Below are 27,586 nucleotides of genomic sequence, written 5' to 3' on the forward strand. Positions count from 1 at the left end.
ATGTCACATTCCACAGAGTGTCCTCATGGTTCAGATCTCTTTGAGCCAGATTGCAACCCTCTGGCGGCCACTCTGACCATGCTGCTGATTGCAGTGATCGTGTCCACTAGGTTTCTGATGCTTATGCGCTACCTCCTGCCTCTACTGTTTCAGAATCTGATCATGCTCTTTGCTCTCAGTGGTGCCAGTCTTGTAGTGGCATCTCCATTTGTCACCTCTGGCCTACAAAGGCAGCCACCACTGAATTTCTTAGTGATGCTGATGCCCTTCTCATTAGCTCATACTCAATGGTTTGGTAGACAGTGTCTCCTCTGTGCCATCCTGTGAAGCAGGTTAGGCCAGCTGAAACTCTTCAAAGGATTGACATCTTTTTTCTCCTACTTCTACATCTGGTCATAAGGGACCCTGATGCTGCCTAGGGTGTGACCTGAGGGTAAGACACTAGTGCAACAGTGATGAGGTCTGGGCTATCTGTTTTGCTGATTTGTCCTTCAGCTCTGTTCATGCTTGATCCTGGAGTACCATTCCATCTACCCAATCTAAAGATTTGTGGGTTCTGGTTTAACACAATTTATGAAGGGCATTGTTGCTGCATAGTTGCTTGGTATAACATATTCAGATGCTCCATCTACATCAAGGCCCAGTAGCAAGCCAGAAGCTGTTTATCAAACAAACAGTGTACAATTCTTGCTGTAAATGACCTTGTCCAGAACCCTAGCAGTCTGCATTGTGATTCTCCCATTGAGACGTATATGAATTCCACATGGCATCTTTCTCACCCAAGAAACTTCCTTTGGGGTAAAGTACCTTTTCTCCCTAATCAGCCTAGCCAGCCTAGCACATCCCCAGCTGGGTTATGTTGTGATTGAAATCTACTTAATGACTGAGTATAGATCTGGGGGGGGGGGGGGGGGGGCGGGGTTCTGCATCATCATGAATCCCATTAATGGGGAAGACTGGATAAGTTCTGCAGGATCATGGGTTCCGAGGAATGCAGGGATTTGAAGATGACCCCATTCTGTTCCAACTAGGACCCTGACCTTGGCATTGCATACTTACCTAGCTGAGAAGTGAATCTTCTTCAGAGCTCTGCTATATTTATGATTAAGTCCAGAGCCTAGTCCTCTGTTTTCTCTGGCTCTGGTGAAGGAGACAAGAGCCTCTTTAGATGCTATAAAGAAGGCCCCTGGCTTAGCTTTTAGTTACTGATTAAACACTCAACTTCTTGTTATTTTTCCAAAATACCAATTGTGTTTAGCAAGAGCCACCTAATTCCACTGTACATGTGGTCAATATTTCCCCATACTTTTCAAACACCTGATCCAGTGCACCTGCTAGTTCATTTCCTTCCACTTCTCCATCAGCAAACATTTTAACAATTTCAACCTTTTAATAATTCAGCCTTGTGCCAGGAGCTATCAGTACTCCATGCATGATCAGTGAGGGGGTCTGTGCTAGTTTCCTAGAGCTGCTGTAACAAATGACCACAAACTGCATGGCTTAAAACAATAGAAATTTATTTTTTCATAATTTATGGAGGCTGGAAGTCCAAAATCAGTGTGTCAGCAGGGCTATACTCCCTCTGAAGGTTCTTGGAAAGAATGTTTCCTTGCCTCCTCCAGTTTTTGATGGCTCCAGATGTTCCTTAGCTTGTGGAAGCAACACTCCAATCTCTGATCCCATCTTTACCTGGCCTTCTCCTCTATGTCCTCTTCTCTTATAAAGAAACCTGTCACTGGATTTAGGGCCCACCTTAATCCACCATGATCGCACCTCAATCCTTAACTAATTCCACCTGCAAAGACCTTATTTCCAAATAAGGTCACATCCTGACGTTCTGAATGAACGTGAATTTGGGAGGTGGGTTTGCAGTATCCAGCTCACTACAGGGTCCTTCTGGCCAGCTGACTGGTGACAACCCAGCTTCAGGATCCTTTCTTAGCACTGACTTTCTTGGATCATTCCTGGCACTAACTGTTGCAGGTTGGGTCCCCAGGAAACCACCTCTGAGACAAATAATAGTGTACAGGAAGTTTATTAAATGTTGCTCTTAAGTTGAACACATGCGGAAGGGATGGATAGAAAGAAGGATTCAGCAGAAAGGGAATTTGGACCACCGCATGGTTACACAAAGACCTCACCAGACTCGACAGGAATCTCTGAAGCTGAGATGACCCCTTATTGTTGTTCTCAGTTGGATCAAGGGGGCAGAGGCGTCAATGAGTAGGATAATCAGTCACTGAATGTGGACTGTTCTAGGAAGGGGCTGTGCCCTCAGGCAAACTGCCTCTCTTCAGGCAAGACATGAAGACTGATAGCTAAGTGTTCTCAGTAGTAGGTGAAAAGTACTTCACTCCTGGAGAGGTGTCTGGGTGACATGGGACACCATCTACTATACCTATCATTGATCAAGACTGAATTAACTTATTTTTATAAAACTAACTATTTTAGACAGACTACTGTTTTTATTCCCAGAAAGATAAACCAGAGGGAGAAAAAAGCATAAGAACCCTTGAAAAGAAATAAATCTTAGTTGGATGAGATGACTGAAGGGAAGTTTTGAGACATACATTTTGGAAGATGGAGGGAACACTCACCCAAAGTGGAAGCTCCTCCTTCTGAAAACTGGAAGAATGGAGATTGCACTCTGGTGATTGAGTTTAGGGGAGAGATGTGGGAGATGCTCCTCTCTCTCTCTCTCTGATCTGCCCGTCTGGAAGAAGAGTATATGTTCTCATCGGTTCTGCTCCTCTATACCATCAACTTTTCAGGGGCTGGACCTTGTTAGGAAGACCTGCCAGAGTCCAGCTCAGCTTGTACTGAGTGGGTGAATTTAACTTTGGGTGCAGTATTTGCAAGTCTTTTTTACCAGAAACCTAAATTGCATTTCTCCCAACAGCTTTATCAGCTAAAAAGGGAGATTTTTTGACCTCCACATCATCAATTCCTCTCTCTATGTCCCAACCTGTTCTGAACTCAAGTAAAGAAGAGTGGTTACTGTTCATAGGGCCCTCCCTCAAACTCCAACATGGTCATCAGTATTAATGAAGTTAAACACTTTCACTAGAACAACATTTTGGAGTTTCAGAAGTGAAAGGAAAGGAAAGTTGCATCTCAGTCCAAAAATAACCATGTGTATCCATTCAGAGTGCAGGCAGAGACAATTGAGCCTTCTCCTGCTTGAAAAGCCAACAGAGACTTAAAAGGGTGTGAAATGATTTACAGAATTGATGAGAGAAACAGACTCTAGGGCAAGCTTCCAGATATGATTCCAAAAGACAGCACGGAATTTTTTTAAAAATACAATTGACATAACATTATAATTAGTTTCAGGTGTACAACACAGTGATTTGATGTTTGTATATATTACAAAATGATCACCACAGTAGTCCAGTCAACATCCATCACTATACATAGTTACAAAGAATTTTTTTCTTGTGATGAGAACCTTCAAGATCCACTTTTCTAGCTACTTTGAAATATGCAATACAGTATTATTAACTGTAGTCGTCATGCTGTACATTACAGCTCCATGATTTAATAACTTTATACCTGGAAATTTGTACCTTTCGACCCCCTTCACCCATTTCACCCATCCCCACCTCTACCTCTGGCAACCACCAATCTGTTCTCTGTTTCCATGAGCTCAGGTCTTTTGTTTGGTTGGTTGGTGTTTTTAGATTCCACATATAAATGATAACATATGGCATTTGTCTTTCTCTGTCTGACTTATTTCACTGAGCATAATGCCCTCCAGATCCATCCATGTTGTTGCAAATGACAAAAATTTATTCTTTTTTATGGCTGAGTAGTATTCCATTCTATATAAATAACATATCTTCTTTACCCATTCATCTGTTGATGGACACTTAAGTTGCTTCCATATCTTGGCTATTGTAAATAATGTGTCTGTAAACATGGGGGTGCATGTATCTTTTTTGAATAAGTGTTTTCATTTTCTTTGGATATATACCCAGAAGTGGAATTGCTGGGTCATATGGTAGTTCTGTTTTTAGTTTTTGAGGAACCTCCATGCTGTTTTCCACAATGGCTACACCAATTTACATTCCCACCAACAGTGTTCAAGAGTTCCCATTTCTCCACACCCTTGCCAATGTTTACTATTTGTGGTCTTTTTCATGATAGCCATTCTGACAGGTATGAGGTAATATCTCATGTGGCTTTGGTTTGCATTTCTCTGATGATTAGAAATGTTGAGTATCTTTTCATGTATCTGTTGGCCATCTGTATGTCTTCTTTGGAAAAATGTCTATCCAGGTCTTCTTAAAGAAGACCATTTTAAAATTTGGTTGTTTGTTTTTTTCAAGTTGAGTTATATGAGCTGTTTATATATTTTGGATATTAACCCCTTATCAGTAATATCATTTGCAAATATTTTCTCCCATTCCATAGGTTGTCTTTTCATTTTGTTGATGGTTGCCTTTGTTGTGTAAAAGCTTTTAAGTATAATTAGGTCCAATTTGTTTATTTTTATTTTTTTTCCTTTGCCTTAGGAGAAAGATTCAAAAGAATATATTGCTGCAGTTTATGTCAGAGTGTTCTACGTATGTGTTCTTCTAGGATTTTTATGGTTTCCAGTCTTATATTTAGGTCTTTAATCCATTTTGAGTTTATTTTTTGTATATGGTGTGAGAAAATGTTCTAATTTCATTCTTTTACATGTAGCTGCCTAGTTTTCTCAGCACTACTTAGGGAAGAAACTCTCTTTTCCCCATTGTATAGTCCTGTATTCTTTCATAGATAAATTGACCATAAGTGTGTGGGTTTATTTCTAGGCTCTCTATTCTGTTCCATTGATCTATGTGTCTGTTTTTGTGCCAGTACCATACTGGTTTGATGACTGTAGCTTTGTAATATAGTCTGAAGTCAGAATGCATGATACCTCCAGCTCTGTTCTTCTTTCTCAAGATTGTTTTGGCTATTTGGGGTCTTTTGTATACCATACAAATTTTAAAATTATTTGTCCTAGTTCTGTGAAAAATGCCCTTGGTATTTTGTTGGGGATTGTATTGAATCTATAGATTGCCTTGGGTAGTATGGTCATTTTAACAATATTAATTCTTCCAATCCATGAACACAGTATATCTTTCCATCTGTTTGTGCTGATTTCAATTTCTTTCATCAGTGTCTTAGAGTTTTCTGAGTCCAGATCTTTTAGCTTCTTAGTCAGATTTATTCCTAGGAGATTTATTCCTTTGGATGCAGTTATAAATGGGATTGTTTCCCTAATTTTTCTCTTTGATAGTTTGTTGTTAGTGTATAGAAATGCAACAGATTTCTTTATATTAATTTGTATCCTGCAACTTTACTGAATTCCTTGATGAGCTCTAGTAGTTTTTTGGTGGTGTCTTTAGGATTTTCTACGTATAGTATCATGTCATCTGCAAGCAATGATGATTTTATTCTTCTTCCTTTCCAATTTGGAGTCTTTTTTATTTCTTTTTCATGTCTGATTGCTGTGGTTTCAAAAACTATGTTGACTAAAAGTGGTGAGAGTGGGCATCCTTGACTTGTTCCTGATCTTAGAGGAAATGCTTTCTGCTTTTCACCATCGAGTATGTTGATAGCTGTAGGTTTATCATATATGGCCTTTATTATGTTGAGATATGTTCCCTCTATACCCAATTTTTGGAGAGTTTTTATCATAAATTCATGTTGAATTTTGTCAAAAACTTATTCTGTTATCTGTTGATGACCATAAAATTTTTATTCTTCAATTTGTTAATGTGGTGTAGCACATTAATTGATTTGCAGATACTGAAAAGTTCTTGCATCCCTGGGATAAATCCCACTTGATCATGATGTATGATTCTTATGTATTGTTGGATTCAGCTTGCTAATATTTTGAGGAATTCTGTGTCTGTGTTCATCAGTGATATTGGCCTGTAATTTTCTTTTTGTGTGTCTGGACTTGGTGTCAGGATGATGTTGGCCTTGTAGAATGAGTTCAGAAGCATTCCTTCCTCTTCAATTTTTTTGGAATAGTTTGAGAAGGATAGGTGTTGACTCTTCTCTAAACGTTTGATAGAGTTCACATGTGAAGCCATCTGATCTTGGACTTTTGTTGGTTGGCAGCTTTTTCAATTACTGATTCAATTTCATTACTGGTAATTAGTCTGTTCATACTTTCTGTTTCTTCTTGGTTCAGTCTTGGGAGATTGTACAGTTCTAGGAATTTGTCCATTTCTTCTAGTTCTGTTTTTTTGTTTTGTTTTTGTTTTTCATATAGTTCATAGTAATCTCTTATGTTCCTTTATACTTCTGTGGGTTTGATTGTAACTTCTTTTTCAATTCTGATTTTATTGATTTATGCTCTCTTTTTTCCTTGATGAGTCTGAAAAGAAAATTGATAAACATTTAGCCAGAGAACCACCTTTTAGTTTCATTGACATTTTCTATTTTTAAAGTTTCTTTCATTTATTTCTTCTCTGATCTTTATGATTTCCTTCCTTCTACTAATTTTGGGTTTTGTTTGTTCTTCTTTTTTTAGTTCCTCTAGGTATAAGGTTAGGTTATTTATTTGAGATTTTTCTTGTTTCCTGAGGTAGGCTTGTATTGCCATAAACTTCCCACTTAGAACTGCTTTTGCTGTATCCCATAGATTTTGGATCATTGTGTTTTCATTCATTTGTCTCCAGGTTTTTTTCTTCTTTGATGTCTTCAGTGATCCACTGGTTGTTTAGTAGCATATTGTTTAGCATCCACTCTGCTCATTTTTGAATTGGATTTTTTTTTGCTAGTTTTATGAGTTCTGTATATATTTTTGATATTAACCACTTATCAGGTATATGATTTGCAAATATATTTTCCCATTCAGTAGGTTGCCTTTGATTTTGTTGGTTTCCTTTTCTGTGCAAAAGCTTTTTTAGTTTGTTGTAGTTCCACTTGTTTATTTTTCTTTTGGTGTCAAATCCAAAAACTCATTGCCAAGACCAATGTTGAGGAGCTTAATATGTTTTCTTCTAGAGTTTTATGGTCAGGTCTTACAGTCAAGTCATTAATCCATTTTTAGTTAACTTTTGTGTATGGTGTAAAAACAGTGATCTGGTTTCATCTTCTGCATGTAACTGTTCAGTTTTCCCAATGCCATTTATTGAAGAGACTGTCCTTTCCCCATTCTATATTCTTGGTTCCCTTGTCATAAATTAATGACCATACATGAGTGGGTTTATTTCTAGGCACTCTATTTTGTTCCATTGATCTATGCGTCTGTTTTTATGGTGATACCATACTGTTTTGATTACTGTAGCATTGTAGTATAGTTTGAAATCAGAGTGTGATGCCTCCAGCTTTGTTCTTCTTTCTCAATATTGCTTTGGCTATTATGGGTCTTCTGTTGTTCCATATAAATTTTAGGATTGTTTGTTCTAATTCTATGAAAAATGCTATTGGAATTTGGATAGGGATTGCATTGAGTATGTATATTGCTTTGGGTAGTATGGAGTTTTTAATTGAAATATAGTTTATTTACAATATTATGTTACTTTCAGGTGTCCTACATAGTGATTTGCCATTTACATACATTATGTAATGATTACCATGATAAGTCTAATAACCATCAGTTCCCATACAAAGTTATTACAATATTACTGACCATATTCTTTATACTGTGCATTACATCCCTATAGTTATTTATTTTACAACTGGAATTTTGTACCTCTTAATCCCCTTTCCTATTTTGCCCAATCATCCAATCCCTAACCTTCTGAACGACTCATTTGTTGTTTATATCTATGAGTCTCTTTTCATTTTGTTTTGGTTTTTTGCTGTTGGTTTTTTGCTGTTGTTGTTTTTTAGATTCCACACATAAGTGAGATCATATGGTATTTATCTTCATCTGTCTGACTTATTTCACTTAGTATAATACCCTCTAAATCCATCTATGTTGCAGCAAATGACAGGATTTCATTTTTTATGCTAAGTATTTTATATATATATATATATATATATATATATATATCACATCTTCTTTATCCACTCATCTATCAGTGGACACTTAGGTTGCTTCCATATCATGGCTATTGTAAATAATGCTGCAATGAATGTTGGGGCACATATATCTTTTTGAATTAGCGTTTTTGTTTTCTTTGGGTAAATACCCAGAAGTAAAATTACTGGGTCATGTCATAGTTCTATTTTTAATTTTTGAGGAACCTCTGTACTGTTTTTCATTATGGTTGCACCAATATACAAATCCCACCAACAGTGAACAAGAGTTCCCTTTTCTCCACATCCTTGCCAACAACTTTTATTGTCATTTTGATGACTGACTGCCATTCTGAGAGGTGTGAGGTATCTCTTTGTGGTTTTGATTTGCATTTCTCTGGTGATCAGTGATACTGAGCATCTTTTCATATGTCTGTTGGCCATTGGTATGTCTTCTTTGGTAAAAAAGTGCCTATCCAGTTTAGTTTGATGTAGTCCCATTTGTTCACTTTTGCTTTTGTTTCCCTTGCTTGAGGAGACAAAAAAATATTGCTATGCCAGTGTCAAAGAGTGTTCTGTATATGTTCTCTTCTAGGAGTTTTATGGTTTCAGGTCTTACATTTAAGTCCTTAATCCACTGAGTGTATTTTGCATATGGTGTGAGATACTCTTCCAATTTGATTCTTTTGATATAGCTGTCCAGGGTTCCCAACACCATTTACTGAAGAGCTGTCTTTTCCTTATTGTACATCCTTGCCTCCTTTGTCATAGATTAATTGGTCCTATAAATGTGGTTTTATTTCTGGGCTCTCTGTTCTGTTCCATTGATCTGTGTCTGGCTTTGTGCCGGTAGCATACTCTTTGGATGGTTAAGCTTTGTAGTATAGTCTGAAATCAGAGAGTGTGATACCTCCAGCTGTATTTTTTTTTCTCAAGATTGCTTTGACTATTCAGGGTCTTTCCTGATTCCATACAAATTAGAATTATTTGTTCTTTTCCTGTGAAAAATGCCATTGGTAGTGTGATAGGGAGTGCATGGAATCCGTAGATTGCTTTGGGTAGTAGGGTGATTTTAATATTCATTCCTCCAATTCATGAGCATGGTATATCTTGCCATTTGTGTGTGTTGTCTTCAATTTCTTTCATCAATGTCTTATAGTTTTTAGTATACAGGTCTTTCACCTCATTGCTTAAATGTAATCCTATGTTACTTTTTTGATGCAATTATAAATGGGATGGTTTTCGTAATTTCTCTGACACTTTATAGAAATTCATCAGACATTTTTATATTGATTTCGTACCCTGCAACTTTACTAAATATTAGTTCTAACAGTTTTTTGATGGAGCCTTTAGGATTTTCTGTATATGTCATATGCAAAAAGACAACTTGGATGTCTTTTCTTTTTCTTACCTAATTTCTCTGGCTAGGACTTCCAATACCATGCTGAATAAAAGTGGGAAGAGTGGTTACCCTTATCTTGTTCCTGATCTTAAGGGAAAACCTTACAGTTTTTCACTATTGAATATGATGTTAGCTGTAGGCTTATCATATATGGCATTGATTACATTGAGGTACATTCTATTTGTTGAGTTTTTTTAAATGGATGTTGAATTTTGTCAAAGGATTTTTCTGAATCTATTGAGATCATATGATTTTTATCCTTCACTTTAATGTGGTATATCACATTGATGAACTGAATGGTGAACAATCCTTGCATCACTGAGATAAATTCCACTTGATCATGGTGTACGATCCTTTTACTGTATTGCTGAGCTTGGTTTGCTAATAATATTTTTGGTAAGTAATTTTGCATCTATATTCATCAGGGCTATTGGCCTATAATTTCTTTTCTTGTGGTGTCCTTTTCTGGTTTTAGTATCAAAGTAGTGCTGGCCTGGTAAAATGAGTTTGCTAATCCTGTCTTCTGCTTTATCTAGCCTGCTAGTGAATGCCTCTCTTGAATTTTCAGCTCAGTTATTCTTCAGCGCTATGATTTCAGTTTGGTACTTTCTTATATTTTGTTTCTTTGTTGAAATTCTCATATCATTCATGCATTGTTCTCCTGACTTTGGTGAGTGTCCTTATGACAATTACTTTGAACTCTTTCTCAAGTATGTTACTTATCTGTTTCACTAATATTTTTTCCTGAGATTTTATCTTGTTCTTTTGTTCAGAATATATTCCTGTTTATTTTGCTTGACACTCTGTGCTGGATATGCATTAGCTGCATAAACAGCCACCTCTCCCAGTCCTGACTGTCCTTGTATAGGAGATTAACCTTATCATACAACCCATACCCTAATTCTTGGTTGTTTTTCAAAACTTTGTGAATGCCCAAGCAGCAACATGGAGGGACCTAGAGATTATCATACTAAGTGAAGTTTTAAGTCAGAGAAAGATAAGTATCATATGATATTGCTTATATGTGGAATCTAAAAAAATGATACAAATGAACATATTTACAAAACATAAATGGACTCACAGACATAGAAAACATATTTATGGTTACCAAAGGGGAAAAGGGGGTGGGATAAATTAAACAACAAGGACCTATTGTATAGCACAAGGAACTGTATTCAATATCTTATAATAACCTATTATGGAAAAGAATCTGAAAAAGAACATATATGTATAAACTGAATTACTTTGCTGTATACCTGAAACATTGTAAATCAAGTATACTTCAATAAAGAAGATAATTTTTTTTAAAAACTTCCCAAACCTAAAGAAGGAAACAGATATTCAGGTACAGGAATAACAGAGGGTCCCAAAAAAGATGAACCCAAACAGACCTACACCAAGACATATCATAATTAAAATAGCAAAAGTTAAAGAGGACTCTAAAGGCAGTAAGAGTCATATAAAAGGGAACCGCCATAAGGCTATCAGCTGATTTCTCTGCAGAAGCTTTGAATATATCATGTCACCCCTTTCTGGCTTGCAAAGCCCTGAAAGGGAGAAACCTACACCTTAGGGTACCCTACCCAAAGGAGAGATAAAGAACTTCTCAGACAAGCAAAAATTCAAAGAACTCAGCAATACTAAACCTACCCTAAAAGAAATGCTGAAGGGTCTTCTCTAAATGGAAAAGAAGTAAGAATATACAGGAAACGGAAAATCCCAATAGAAAAAGCAAATATATAGTAAGGATTGAAGATCATTTAACACGTTATTGACCGGAAACATAGTAATACATCTTTTGTTACCCGAGTGTTATTGACCAGAGACGTATCAATACATTTTTAGAGTGATACAATTAACATCACCATGCGAAATTGTTAGAGCTTAAAATTGATCAAGAGTTCATTATACAACTTATAATTGTCATAGTCATTCACATTTTGCTCCGTTAGGTTTTTGTTCCAACCTTGTGTATATTATAAATGCAAGTTTATACCATAAAATTTTCAAAAACGACACATCACGAAATTTTGAGTGAAGAAGAGTTTTATGCAGATGCTTTCTCTGATTGTCCGAGTGACATATATACTAGCGTCTCAGAAGATAGTTCTTCAGAATAGTTCTGATTCAGAGGATGTGAATATTAGACCAAGAAAAAGACAAAAAACCTTAGTGATTGATTCTGATACGGAAAGTGAAAATGAAACTCATGGAGCTGGAGAATGCGCCTTTGCTTCTATAGCAGAGTGGATTGAAGACAACATTTCAGGAAAATTAGAAGACTTTACATATGTGTCAAGTGTAACTATTGAATGTAATAACCCACAAAGTGTGTGTTAGTGAAATAACAGAATTAATTTTTGGTAATGACTTTTTCAAATTGGTTGCTTCTCAAATAAACTTGTATTACCAACTGAATGAAAAATCATATAAAAAGTATGATAAGGCTTTAAAATGGACTGATGTAACCAATAATGATATGAAGAAGTTTCTTGGATTAATTATTTTGATGCGACAAATAAAGTCACACTGGAGAGAATACTGGTCAACTGATCCCTTATTTAAAACACCTGTCTTTCCAAAGATTATGACAAGGTTCAAACAAATAATGACATTTCTTCACTTTAACAATAACTTGGAAACTCCACTTCCTGCAGACAGAATTTCAAAGTTAAACCTCTTTTGGATTATTTTCTACCAAAATTTCAGCTGATCTATGTACCCAAACAAGAGCTATCACTTGGTGAGGCAACGATAAGGTGGAGAAGATGACTCAGATTCAAAACCTATAATTCTGGAAAACTTACAAAATATGGAATTTTGGTCAGGATGGTTAGCGAAAAGTGAAACTGGATGTATATGCAACCTTGAGATTTACACAAGTGAAGGAAAGAAACTGCAATAAACAATATTATCAGTGCTACAACCTTATCTTAGTTCATGTCACCGTATTTACCAAGACAATTATTACAACAGTGTGTCCACATCTGAAATATTGTTGAAAAATAAAACCAGAGTTTGTGGGACTATAAGAGAGAATCGTGGTCTACCAAACCAATTAAAGGAGAAATCTAAAAATCTACAGAGGGGAGAAATGACATTTTTATGTAAGAGAGAAATGATTCTTCTTATATGGAAAGACAAGAGGCCACTCCGCATGGTGACAACTATTCATGATGCCTCCATAGCATCTACAGGAAAGGAAGACAGGAGGACTAAACATCAGATGACTAAGTCCACTTGTATATTAGAGTATAATAAATGTATGAAAGGAGTTGATCGATCTGATCAATATCTGGCAAACTTCAATATCCTCTGGAAAACCTGAAAATGGTATAAGAAAGTGGGTTTCTATTTGAGTAATTGCAGTTTATTCAATGTGTTTAAAATGTATTGTAGCCTAAATGCACAGAATAAAATGACTTACAAGCAATTTTTGTTAGCAGTAACTAGAGAATGGGTAACTGACCATTCTGGTGAATGTAGTGGTAGTTCCACCCCGGTCCTTCTTGTGGCATTTCTAAAAGAGCCTCCCACAAAGATCCACCTTGTCGACTATCAGGTAAAATAAAAGAACATATTCTAGAGGAAATAATACCCACAGGAATAAAACGAAATGCTGCTAGAAAGTGGAGACTCTGCTCTTCCGGGGAAAACACAGTGAAACATGGTATATTTGTAATAGATGTTCTGTTCCCCTACACAGAGGTGCCTGCTATACTGCCTAACACACTCTAACAAAATATTAGAATGCTTTAGTAAGACATGTACAAAGTTTCAAATAAATACGTTAAATGCAAAAAAAGTTGTTGATATTTACTCAAATGCAGGTGTTTCAGTATTCACTTATGTAACAAATCACTAGCCATAGGTATTAGTTTCTGCAAAAATCCCCCAGTCAATAATGTGTTAAGTATGCCAGTACATACATTAAAAGACAAGACAAAAAATATTGTAAAAGCAACTATAACTACAGTAAACACTAAAAGGATAAACATGAAGATATAAAACATGACATCAGAAAAATTGAGGGAGGAGAGTAAAAATGTAGATCTTTTAGAATGTGTTTGAATTTGACTATCAGTTTAAAGCAAGTAGATATAATTATGGGTCAACACATATGAACCCATGGTAACCAAAAATCAAAAACCTACAGTAGACACACAAAAAACAAAAAGAAACCCAAGCATACTACAAAAAAAAAAAAAAAATCAAATGACAGTGAGAGAAACAAAAAGAAATGAACAGAGAAGAACTACAGAAACACCTGGAATACAAGTAATAAAATAGCAATAAGGACATACCTATCAATAATTACTTTAAATGTCATTGGTCTAAATTCTCTATTCAAAAAACATAGGTGGCTGACTGGATAAAAAAAATAAGACCCTTCAATATGCTGCCTACAAGAGACTCACTTCTGGGTGAAGGACACACAGACTGAAAGTGAGGGGATGGAAAAAGATTTCATGCAAATATAAACAACAAGAAAGCAGAGATAGCAATTCTCATATCAGACAAAATAGACTTAAAATAAAGGCTATAAAAAAGACAAAGAAGGACAAAATATAATAAAGGAATCAATACAAGAAGAACATATTACACTCTTTAATATATACACACCCAATACAGGAGGACCTAAGTATATAAAGCAAATACTAACAGACATAAAAGGAGAAATTAATAATACAACAATAGTAGGAGACCTTAAATATCCCACTGACATCAATGGAAAGATCATCCAGACAGAAAATCAGTAAGGTAACAGTGGTCTTAAGTGACACAATGGACTAGTTGGACTTAATTGGTATCTATAAGACATTACATCCAAAAAAAGAATACACATTCTTCAAGTGCACATGGAATGTTCTCCAGGATATATCACATCGTAGAGTCACAAAATAACCCACAACAAATTTTAAGAAGATAGAAATTATACTAAGCATTTTTATGACCACAGTGGTATGAAACTAGAAATCAACTACAGAAAAAAAAAATGGAAAAGTACAAACACAGACTACACACAGCATGCTACTAAAAAACCAATGGGTCAATGAAGAAATCAGAAAATCAGAAAATACATCAAGACATAAAAATGGAAACAAGTTTCCAAAACCTATGAAATGCAGCAAAAGCAATTCTAAGAGAGAAGTTCATCACAATTCAGGGCAATATAACCTACCACCTAAAAGAATTAGAAAATAACAAGCAAAGCCCAAAGTCAGCAGAAGGAAATAATAAAGATCAACAAGGAAATAAGAAAATATAAGTGAAAAAAATCAATAAAAGAGATCAATGAAACCAAGAGCTGGTTTTGGGAAAGATAAAATTGATAAACCTTTAGCCAGGCTCACAAAGAAAAGAGAACCCAAATAAACAAAATATGAAATGAAAGAAACAATAACTGATATCCCAGAGATACAAAAAAATCATAAGAGAATACTATGAACAGTTGTATGTCAACAAATTGGCAACTTAGCAAGCTGTATGTTTCTAGAAATTTGTACATTCTTCTAAGACTGAATCAAGAAAACACAATTTAAACAAACTGATCACTACAAGTAAGACTGAATTTGTAATAAAAAAAAACTCCCTGCAAACAAAAGTCCAGGACCGGACAGCTTCTACCAAACATGTAAAGAAGAACTAATACCTATCCTTCTCAAACTATTCCCAAAAATTGAAGAGGAGGGAACACTCCCAAATTCATTTTACAAGGCCACCATCACCTTGATATCAAAACCACACAAAGACACTACAAAGATATTGGCTTGTAATTCTTTTTTTTTTTCTGATGACTATGGATGCAAAAGTCCTCAACACAATATTAGCAAACTGAATCCAACAATACATAGAAAGGATCATACACCATGATCAAGTTGGATTCAGCCCAGAGTCACAAGGATGGTTCAACATACACAAATCACACAATGTGATACACCACATTAACAAAAGATAAAAATCACATGATCATCTCAATAGATGAAGAAAAAGTATTTGACAAAATGCAACATCCATTCATGATAAAAACTCTCATCAAAATGGGTATAGAGGGAACATATCTCAACATAATAAAGGCCATTTACGACAAACCCACAGCCAACATCATACTCAAGCTGAAAGCCTTCCCTCTAAATTCAGGAATAAGACAAGGATGTCTACTCTCACCACTTCTAGCATTTGGAAGTCCTAGCCACAGCAATCAGACAAGAAAAAGGAAATGTATTCAAATTGGAAGGGAAGAGGTAAAACTGTCACTATTTGCAGATGACATGATACTCTGTATAGAGAACCCTAAAGTCTCCACCCAAAATCTATTAGAATAAATCAGTTCAGCAAGGTTGCAGGATATAAGATTAATACAGAAATATGTTGTGTTTCTATACACTGCAGTAAGTCCCCTACATACGAACGAGTTCAGTTTCGAGAGCGTGTTTGTAAGTCCAATTTGTTGCGAGTCCAACAAAGTTAGCCTAGGTACACAATCGGCTACATAGTACTGTACTGTAATAGGTTTATAATACTTTTCATACAAATAATACATTAAAAAAAACACAAAAAATAAACATTTTTCATCTTACAGTACAGTGCCTTGAAAAGTGCAGTAGTACCAGCTACATCACCTCCACTCTTATGCTTGCTTTGGGATATCCTGGGCTTGAAATAAAGATATTGTACTGTACTCTATACAGTACTATACAGTAAAGTACACAAAAGCACAACCACTTGTAGAGAGTGCACACACGTGACAATGTATGCCAGACACGTGAACTAACTTACATGATTGGACATGCAAATGCACTTTTGCATATTTGAAAGTTCACAACTTTAAGGTTCGTATGTAGGTGACTTACTGTAATAATGTAATATTAGAAAGAGAGAGTAAAAAACAATCCCATTTAAAATTGCATCAAAAGAAAAAGACCTATACTCTGAGAAGTATAAATCAGTGATGAAAGAAACTGAGAATGTTTCAAAGAAATGCAAAGATATCCCATACTCTGAGTGGAAAAATTAATATTGTTAAAATGGCCATTCTACCCAAAACAATCTACAGATTTAATGTGACCCCTCTCAAAATGCCCATGACATTTTTCACAGAAATAATAATCCTAAAATTTATATGGAACCACAAAAGACCCCAAATTGCCAAAGAAATCCTGAGAAAAAAAGAACAAAGCTGGAGGTATAACCCTCCCAGACTTCGGACTATACTACAAAGATACAGTAATCAAAACAGCATGGTATTGGCACCAGAACAGACAGATGGATCAATGGAACAGAATAGAGAGCCCAAAATAAACCCACGCACCTATGGTCAAGTAATCTATGACAAAGGAGGCAAGACTATACAATGGAGAAAGACAGTCTCTTAAATAAGTGATGCTGGGAAAACTGGAGAGCCAGCCACGTGTAAAACAATGAGATTAGAACATTCCCTCACACCATATACAAATATAAACTCAAAATGGTTTAAAGACCTAATGTAAGGCCTGAAACCATAAAACTCTGAGGGGAAAACAGATGGAACACTCTGACTTAAATCATAGAAATATTTTCTTGAATTGGTCTCCTAAGGCAAAAGAAATAAAAGCAAGATTAAACCAATGGGACCTAATTAAACTTAAAAGCTTTTGCACAAAGGAAATCAGACAAAGTGAAAAGACAATCTATGCAGTGGGAGAAAATATTTTCAAATGATATGACCAACAGAGGGTTAACATCCAAAATATACAAACAACTCATACAACTCAACAACATAAAAACAAACAACCCAATAAAAAAATAGGTAGAAGACCTGAATAGACATTTCTCCAAAGAAGGCACACAGATGGCTAACGGGCTCATGACAAGATGCTCAACATCACTAATTATTAGAAAAATGTAAATCAAAACTACAAGGAGGTATACCACCTCATACCGGCCAGAATGGCTATCATCGAAAGGTCTACAAATAACAAATGTTGGCGAGAATATGGAGAAAGGGAACTATCCTGCACTATTGGTGGGAATGTAAGTTGGTGCAGCCACTATGGAAAACAGCATGGAGGTTCCTTAGAAAATTAAAAATAGAACTACCATAGCAATTCCATTCCTGGGTATATATCCAGAAAAAATGAAAACACTAATTCAAAAAGATACATGCACCCCAATGTTTGTGGCAATGCTAGTTATTGGGTTGGCCAAAAAGTTCGTTTGGATTTTTCATAAGATATTCGGGTTTTACCATAAGATGTTACAGAAAACCCCGAACGAACTTTTTGGCCAATCCAATACAGTAGCCAAGACAGAAGCAACTCAAGTGCCCATCAACACATGACTGGATTAAGAAGATGCTGCATATATGCAATGGAATATCACTGAGCCATAAAAAAAGGAAATACTGCCATTTGCAGCAGTGTGGATGAACACAGTATTATACTTAGTGAAATAAGTCAGACAGAAAGACAAAAACTGTATAATATATGTGAAATCTAAAAAAATACATTTGAATGTATATGCAAAACATAGAAAACAAACTTATGGTTACCAAAAGGGAGAGGGAAGTGGGGAGGGAAAAATTAGGAGTATGGGATTAACAGATACAAACTACTATATATAAAATAGACAAGCGATAAGGATATACTGTATAGCACAGGGAATTATACCCATTATCTTGTAATAACCTATAATGAAGTGGAGTGTGCAATACTAAATCAGTATGCTGTACACCTGAATTACAATATTGTAAATGAACTATACTTCAATTAAAAATAAAATTTTTACAAAAGGACAGTAATGGATTACAATCCATTGAATAAAATTGTAGAAGTACATACTGATATTAACATATGAGAGAGAAGGAAATGCTTTCCCTTACAGTTGAGTATCAACTAATAAATGTAGAAGAAATGAGGAAAATAACAAACCATTTGGCAACCATTACAATGCTGATTGGTTCAAGTGGGAATTATCAATGGATGTTAAGGCTGGTAGGTAATAATTTGAAACTAGGCCAATATCCCATGTCTTATTAGAAATCTTCCCACAAAATACTTCTCAATTATGAAGGACACCAGAAGGGGGAAATGGCAGGCTTCTCCACCTGTAATTCAGACCCCAACATGAGCAGGTTATCAAGGTTAACATAACAGTAGTGGGATGGGTCAATGTCATGTGCCTCCTGATGTGATACACTGAGAAGAACACAGCATCACTTCTGGACAGTAGTTTTCTATCAGTGTTGATATCCTAATTTGGATGGTTGCATTGTTGCTTTATAAGTAAGAGAGGGTCTTTGTGTTCCAGAAATATACACTAGATTTAGAGGTGATGGGGCATCATGTTAGCAACTAGCTTTCAAGTGGCTCAGAAAACAAATAAGGGCAATAGATATTCATAAAGAGATGCTTGCAGAGCAAATACATTAATAATTGGGGAATCTTGATGATGGGGATATGCTGTACTTTACTGTCATTGCAATTTTTCTGTACATTTGAAATTTAAAAATTTACTAAAATACCTTTTTTAAAAATCATGTTTATAATATAAAATGGTTTGATTGGCATTTTGGCAAGGAGTTGGGAAAAAAACTGCATAGATTTCTAGGTGGGAAAGTATATAAAAGTGCTGTTTCTTATGGAGCACTGTTTGTCACTATCAAATTTTAAAATGCATATACACTTTGACCCAATAATTCTACTTTTAGGAATTAACGCTACAGATATATACACCTATGAATATGGGATATACTTCAAGTTACATGAAATGCAAATAATCAAGCACAAAATTGTGTGAATATATGACCATTTATGTGAAAAAGGAACCATGCATACATGTTTACCTATAATTACTGATAATATCAGAGAATAGAAAAGAAGCTGGATGGCTAGGTGAAGTGGTAGGCAAGATACTTTGCCCATCATTCTAAAAGTTTAAAAAAAAAAAAGCATAAATATAGGAGAGGTGGAGAATTGAGGCTAATTTTGGAATTGGTCTTAGGTTCTACCTCTTCATGGGAGGAATCACAATTTCCCCATTCCTTGGATCTGGACCTTGGCCAATTGAATGTGGTAGAACTGACAGTGTGCCAACTCCAAGCCTAGGTATTAGACCCATGCAGTTGCCATGAGAACTTGCCCAGGGAATTTGGTTGGAAGATGAAATACATAGAACAGAGCCAGTAACACCAGCTGAGACCATTCTAGACTAGCCAACAACAAGCCAATCACCAGAGTAAGCCCAGCCAGGACCAAATGAATTGCCCAGCTAAACCCAGCAGAACAACCCAGTGGACTCATAGTCTTGTGAGTATAATAAACGGTTGTTTTAAGCCACTAAGTCTGGTGTAGTTTTTAATGCAGCATTAGTGTGGCAACAGATTATACCCAGCATGAACCCCTTCTTATTGGGCCCTGTGTGAATCTTGGTATCTAACAGAGCTTACCTCCCGCTACAAACCTAGACGTCCAAAGGTATATTCAACTTTTCATTGTCATCTTGGTAACCGGGCATGGGCACATGACCTGGGCTCTGTTAATCAAATGCTTGCGTATGAAATTTTGAATCCACTTTGCTGCATCTACTAATTAAAGTGTCAAAATTCTCCAGTATCCTTATTTCTTGGTGTTGCTTGTTTCAGATTCATTGATGGTGGAATTGCCTGCTACGTGAGGTCCTAGCACTGACGCCTGTATCTTCAGTTGTTTCTCTGGAGAGTTTTCAGCTCTGCCTCTATTTATACATTTTCTGAGCCTGATCCTTCTACTTCTGAAAATGAGAAGGTTTTGGGCAGTTCATGGAATTAAGTTTATTTTCTGTTTACAGGGGCCAGCGGGCCATTTTGTTTTTAAGCTGAACATCATTCATTTAGACTTTTGAAATTGATTAGTCAGGAATCTGCTGGTGTGGACATAGAATAGAGCTTCACGTTGGTGAAGTTAGAGAAAGAAGGTAGGGGAGAATTTTAGGAGTGGGGATGGTATTAATGTGCCTCTACATTATTCCCCTTTGAAACACAAGCAAAGAGATTAGCTCAATATATCTCAATTACTATGATATAGTACAAGCAAAATGGAGATCATTCATTGTGTGCCTTTGCATTGAAAATAAATTATACCAAGACTCAAGTCCTAGCAACCTTTTACATTAGGAATGACCAGGATTCAAACTTTGAACTTTATCCCTAACCCATTACTTCCTTAGGTTTGTGGTTTATAAGTTTTGACCACTCTCACACTGTCCTGAAAAGAAATTTAGAATCCCAAGTATTAGTATACTTAAATGCCTTCTATTGTCCCTGAAAAAGTGCCTTGGATATGGATATATCAAGTAACTCAGGAAATCTTGAATCAGACAAGAAATTGGATATCTACCAATTTTCCCATCTCTTGGCTGACCATTGTCTCCCAATTAGTTTGAGACTCAACAGAACTAGGACCCTGGCTAAGTTTCAGCTGGCATTGATTCAATCTTTAAATCTCTCACATCCATCATGTCTCATTCCATAGCTTAGGCCCTCATCTCTCATCTAGATGATTACTGCAATGTGAGACAAGATTGGAGGCGGATAGACCAAGTTTTTAACAGGGGGCAGGCCTTCTGTGATTTGGTTTTTCTTACTTCCCACTGCAACTCCTGCCAATCCCAGGATAGAAAATAGACATTTGCCTGATTATACCAATTATTTTCAGAACGCCAAGCACTTACATGCTGTTCCTTATGATTAGCATGCCCTTCCCTCTTGATAAATGTCCACTCATCCTTCAATTCTCAACTCAAGCATCACCCACTATGTCCATCTCCAAGTAGAGCTGACTCTTCACCTTCTCCTGCAGCCATGCTATCTATTTCACCCTATCCCTACTGTGGAGCATTGATTTCCTTGTTGTCTCTCCCATTGTTCAGAGTTCTCTTGTATCCCCAGGACATAGGCTATTGTACTAGAGTACTCAAATTATGCCTATGGGCAACCTTGGACAAATAGCCAAGAAAGAAACAAAGAAGGAAAAAGAGAGAAAGAGAGGGAGGGGGAGGGAAGGGAAAGGAGAGGAGAAAAGAGAAGAAAAGAAAAAAGAATCTGAAGTCCCAGGGGCTCAATTCTCTATTCTACAAAATAATTGTAAATGTTCATCCTGCCAACAAAAATGTCCCTGACGTTTAAGAACCATACTTAGCAAAAGAGTGACAAGACGAAAATGCATGATAATTACTGCCTTGGATTTCAAAAATTATCCTCAAGAAATCTATCAATCACATTAGTAAGAGTCATTTCTTCCTTATTAACTATATAAGCTGAAAGGCTGGCAGGATTTCATGGAAATTTTATGATCACTGGTATCAGTCATGGTTTAAATCTGGCCTTGGATAAAGTTCTTGCCCTCTGGAGCTCAGTTCCTTGAATTGAAAGGATTGTATTACACTGCTAGGAATCTTTCTTTATATATATATACATATATATATACACACACACACATATATATATATACACACACATATATATATATATATACACACATATATATACACACACACATACACATATATACACACACACATACATACACACATATACACATCTATATACATGCACACACATATGTAAATATATACATATATATGTATCCTTAAATAGTTTTGTTACTTTTCCAGTGAACAGGCTTACAGGAGCTAAAAACTGTACACAACCAAGATTTTCATTACATGGAAAATGTTTTTTAGAAAAAAATCACGATGTCCATACTATCCAGTTTTATACAGCATTTTAAAAATACTGAAGTGTAACTATATACTGACTTGGAAACCTGTCCATGTCCTGTATAGTGGGAAAAAATATTGAACATGTGCAATTATGATCTTATTGATCATTTTGGAAAAGATATCTGTATATAAGGAGGTACATATATGTGCATAAAAGTGCATAGGGGAACAATCACCAAAACCAAAGTGTGTAATATATGAAGGGGGGGAGAAGACATTACAAGAGAAAAAGAATTTCAACAAACAATTCTATTTTGATTGATATAGCCCATTCAGGATGCAATAACAAAAAAACCACAAACTGGATAGCTTATAAACGTATTTCTCACAGTTCTGGAACCTGGGAAGTCCAAAATCAAGGCACCAGCATGGTCACATAGAAAGTGCCAACCAAGAATAGTTTACCCAACAAAGCTATGCCTCAGAAATGAAGGCAAGAGAAAGCTTTTCGTAACAACCAAAAGCTGAGGGAATCCATCACCACTATACCTGCCTTAGAAGAAATGCTGAAAAAAGTTCTTAAAGTTAATATGAAAGGATGCTAACTTCTAATATGTAAGCTCGTGAAAATACACATTGCACTGGTAAAGCTAAGTATATAGTCAGATTTAGAATACTCTAATTCTATAATACGATGACATATAACCACATAACTCTAGTATAAAGGTTAAAGGACAGACTCTGCCCCTCCTGACTGGCGGTTGGTGCCCTGTCACTGCCTGCTCTGGCCATGGCTAGGGCCCTTGGCTTGTAATTTGGTGACCAAATCTCCCGAGGCAGCACTGGCTGTGGCGACCCCACCTCTAGCGATGCGGCAGGCAGCAGGAGCTGGAGGGTCCATCGCAGGCCGAGACTTCTCCTGGCCGTGCTCCTTCCTGGCTAGAGGTGTTGCCGGACGCTGTGCCAAAACAGGTGCTCCTTTAGATCAAGCAAAGGTTTTATTACCAGCTCACAATCACCATTACAAACATTTGGGAGTGTCTGCTGCATTGCGTGCTGTTCCCCAAAGGAGGGATACCTTGGGGATTGTATAAAGGGAATGGTGCAGTGATGATCCAAATCGTTCCCTATGGTGCGATCCAGTTTATCGCGTTTGAGCATTATAGAACATTAATTACTACAAAGCTGGGAGTTTCTGGTCTGCGCACAGATGAATGTCTGGATCGATGGCAGGTTTAACAGCAGTTATTGGTACTTACTCTCTTCACGTGGTTAGAGTACGCCTAGCACTCCCGGTGAAAGGGGAACATACCTATACAGGAATTATTCATGCATTCAAAACAATTTATGCAAAGGAAGGTGCCTTGAATTTTACAGAGGCCTGATGCCTGCTGTATTAGCAACGGCTCCCCGTGCAGGTGTTTCTTTCTTTCTTTTTTTTTTTTTTACTTTTGGTGCCTTTCCCATGCTCCCACCCTTCTTCGCAGACCTTCAGACTATCCTAACATCTGAGTTTTGAAAACTCACATAAACTTACATTATGGTGGTGCTGCTGGAGCAATAACACAGACAGTATCTGACCCATTTGATGTAACTCATCAGTGAATGCAGTTAAGGACTGTTCTTCCAGAATTTGAAAAATGCCATACCATGGAGGTGACTATAAAGTATGTCTATACGGCAGGGAATTCAGAAGGATATCATGGTTTCTCTCTTAATTACATTCACTGTGTTCTTTCTCAAGCAGTTGCTTTTACAGTACATGAACTTATGAAGCAGTCTTTTCTCCTCAACTAAAAAAAGTTGTTGTGATTTCTTTTCCTTAGTAAACTCTTTGAGGGAGAAATAAAATGTTAATTTGGGGGGAGAACATTACTTGAAGGGGAATATATACCCTGTTACAGGAAACCATGGGTATTTTTAGCACTCGATTTTTTTATTCATCACAAATCGAAAGTGCTTACTTATACTTTTGGATGCCAAAAGTTATATCTTAGAACATTGAAAAAAATGTAAGCTGTTGCTGGCTAAAAGTGTTATTTGGGGGCTTCCCTGGTGGCGCAGTGGTTAAGAATCCGCCTGCCAATTCAGGGGACACGGGTTCGAGCCCTGGTCTGGGAAGATCCCACATGCCGTGGAGCGACTAAGCCTGTGCTCCACAACTACTGATCCCATGTGCCACAACTACTGAAGCCCACATGCCTAGAGCCCATGCTCCGCAACAAGAGAAGCCACCACAATGAGAAGCCCGTGCACCACAACAAAGAGTAGCCCCCGCTCACTGCAACTAGAGAAAGCCCGCGTGCAGCAATGAAGACCCAGTGCCGCCAAAAAATAATAATAATAAATACATTAATTTTTTTTAAAGTGTTATTTGGAAGTAGAACTAACTTAAAATGGGATTCAAGAGGTTGCCATTAAGTTTACTTAAAAAACTAAAACTAGAGCTACCATATGACCCAGCAATCCCACACCTGGGTATATATACAGAAAAGACAAAGTAAAAGATACACACACCTCAATGTTCAGCCCTGTTTACAATAGCCAAGATATGGAAACAACCCAAGTGCCCATGAACAAATGATTGGCTTAAGAAGATGTGGTGTGCATATATATATATATATATAACATATATACCTATATATGTATGTATATATATACACACATACAATGGAATTATTACTCAGCCATAAAAAGGAATGAAATATTGCCATTTGCAGCAACATGGATGGACCTAGAGAATATTGTTTAGTGAAGTAAGTCAAAGACAAATATTATGTAATATCACTTATATGTGGAATCCAGAAATGATACAAATGAGTCTATATACAAAAGAGAAACAGACTCAGACAGAAAACAAAGGGGAAAGGGAAAGGAAAGGGGGAAGGGATAAATTAGGAATTTGGGATTAACAGATACACACTAGTACATGTAAAATAGATAAGCAATAAAGATTTACTATATAGCATAGGGAACTGTATTCAATATCTTATAATAACCTATAATGGAAAATAATCTGAAATATATATATTCAGTTATATATATATCTAAATCACTTTGCTATACACCCAAAACTAGCTCAATACTGTAAATCAACTATAATTTTAAAAAGAGGTTGCCATTAGCTTTATCATGCTATTCCAGTTTTAAATTGTAATCATGATTTTCAAAGACTCTGGCATCAGTTCTTATTATAAACGGGCTTGGTTATATTGCAGCAGAATCATGAGAACTGAAAATTTAAGTTATATGAAGCATGCTTAGAAGCCAACACTGAAGTATTATTATTAATATTGCTCTTCTTGTAATCCTGCTCTACTGAATAAAAGGACACTCTCTCTTCATTTCTTAATAAAAATTGTATTTAAAAAGTAGCTGTGTAGAGACTCAACAATAAGAATTTTCAGGAATTGCACAAATGTTATTTCCAGTTACTGTGAGCGATTTAAATGTTTTTAAAAGTCAATGTATTGGGACTTCCCTGGTGGCACAGTGGTTAAGAATCCGCCTGCAAACGTAGGGGACACGGGTTCAAGCCCTGATCCAGGAAGATCTCCCATGCTGCAGAGCAACTAAGCCCATGCGCCACAACTACTGAGCCTGTGCTCTAGAGCCTGCGAACCACAACTACTGAGCCCACATGCCATAACTATTGAAGCTTGCATGCTTAGACCCCGTGTTCTGCAACAAGAGAAACCACTGCAAGGAGAAGGCCATTCACCACAACAAAGAGTAGCTGCTGCTCACCGCAGCTAGAGAAAGCCTGTGCACAACAAAGAAGACCCAACACAGACATAAATTAATTAATTAATTAATTAAATAACATTAAAAAAAAGTGTATTTCCCAAAGGCAGTAATAAATACTGAGTATCTTTGCTCTTAAAACAGATTAGCATTATAGATTTGTTTCTGTTAAATTTTTTAGTATACACCAAATCATCTAAGTGGACTGTGAAATATCCACTAATATAGATGTGAACATCAAAGAACGATTCTAAGTTATTATGTCATGATACATCAACTAGTTCACCCCTGTAAAATAATTTTAGTGCAATGTAAACTTAAGTAGAAAGGTAAAATATGATTTGAATTGCTATCCTTTATATTAAAATGGTTTAAAATGTAAGAATTCCATTTATTGTGTTTAGAATACTTTTTATGTTTTATCATAAGCATGACTAAAACACAAGGGGAACAGTTATGGTTCTGTCCTGAGAAATAGCAATTTGTAGAATAGTTTTCTAATGTCTTAAAAAATCATAAGCTGAAAGTCTTATTTCTGCTTCAATTTTTATTTTTTGCATAAAATATTTCTTGTCATACCTTGGTAAAAATTAGATGAACTGGTTTCACTTTCAAAGTTTTTATTTTAAAATAAATATGTACCTTTGTATGACTTATAAGTGTACACACAGGTAAAAATACATGTGTTCCTAGAACTATTTTGTATATTTTAATTTCTGGGCTACAAATGTATCTAAATACTGTCATCAAATCTCAAGAAAATTTAAATGTATAAAATAAATATCTCAGGTTACCAATAAAAGGACTGCAGATTTTTAAAATAAAATTTTGCATTCTGTGTCTGTTATAGAATACATAGGATATTAAAAATAAATTTTATTCGTAAAGGTTAAAGAGGAGATTGGTTCAAGATGGCAGAGTAGAAGGACATGTGCTCACTCTCTCTTGAGAGAGCATGGGAATCACAACTAACTGCTGAACAATCATTGAGAGGAAGACACTTGAACTCACCAAAAAAGATACCCCACATCCAAAGTAAAGGAGCTGCCACAATGAGATGGTAGAAGGGGCGCAATCACAATAAAATCAAATCCCATAACTGCTGGGTGGGTGACTCACAAACTGCAGAACAATTATACCACAGAAGTCCACTCACTGGAGTGAAGGTTCTGAGCCCCACATCAGGCTTCCCAACCTGGGGGTCTGGCAAGTGTAGGAGGAATTCCCAGAGAATCAGACTTTGAAGGCTAGTTGGATTTGATTGCAGGACTTTGACAGGACTGGGGGAAACAGAGACTCCACTCTTAGGGCACACACAAAGTAGTGTGTGCATCAGGACCCAGGGGGAAGAAGCAGTGACCCCATAGAGACTGAACCAGACCTACGTGCTAGTGTTGGAGGGTGTCCTGCACAGGCGGGCATGGCAGTGGCTCACCGCGGGGACAAGGACACTTGCAACAGAAGTTCTGGGAAGTACTCCTTGGCATGAGCCCTCCTGGCGTCTGCCATTAGCCTCAACAAAGAGCCTGTAGACTCAAGTGTTGTGTTGCCTCAGGCCGAACAACCAACAGGGAGGGAACTCAGACCCACCCATCAGCAGACAAGCAGATTAAAGTTTTACTGAGCTCTGCCCACCAGAGCAACACCCAGCTCTAACCACCACCAGTCCCTCCCATCAGGAAGCTTGCACAAGCCTCTTAGATAGCCTCATCCAACAGAGGAAAGACAGCAGAAGCAAGGAGAACTACAATCCTGCAGCCTGTGGAAAGAAAACCACATTCACAGAAAGATAGATAAAATAAAAATGCAAAGAGC

The 27,586-nt window shown here is 36.6% G+C and overlaps 1 pseudogene; it reads left to right on the plus strand.

The window, feature by feature from the left end:
* On the plus strand, nt 1–23,824 carry LOC118895289 (annotated as a pseudogene).
* The last annotated feature ends 3,762 nt before the right edge of the window (nt 23,825–27,586 follow it).

The sequence above is a fragment of the Balaenoptera musculus genome, chromosome 5 (assembly GCF_009873245.2).
Source record: "Balaenoptera musculus isolate JJ_BM4_2016_0621 chromosome 5, mBalMus1.pri.v3, whole genome shotgun sequence".
Classification (NCBI taxonomy): Eukaryota; Metazoa; Chordata; class Mammalia; order Artiodactyla; family Balaenopteridae; genus Balaenoptera; species Balaenoptera musculus.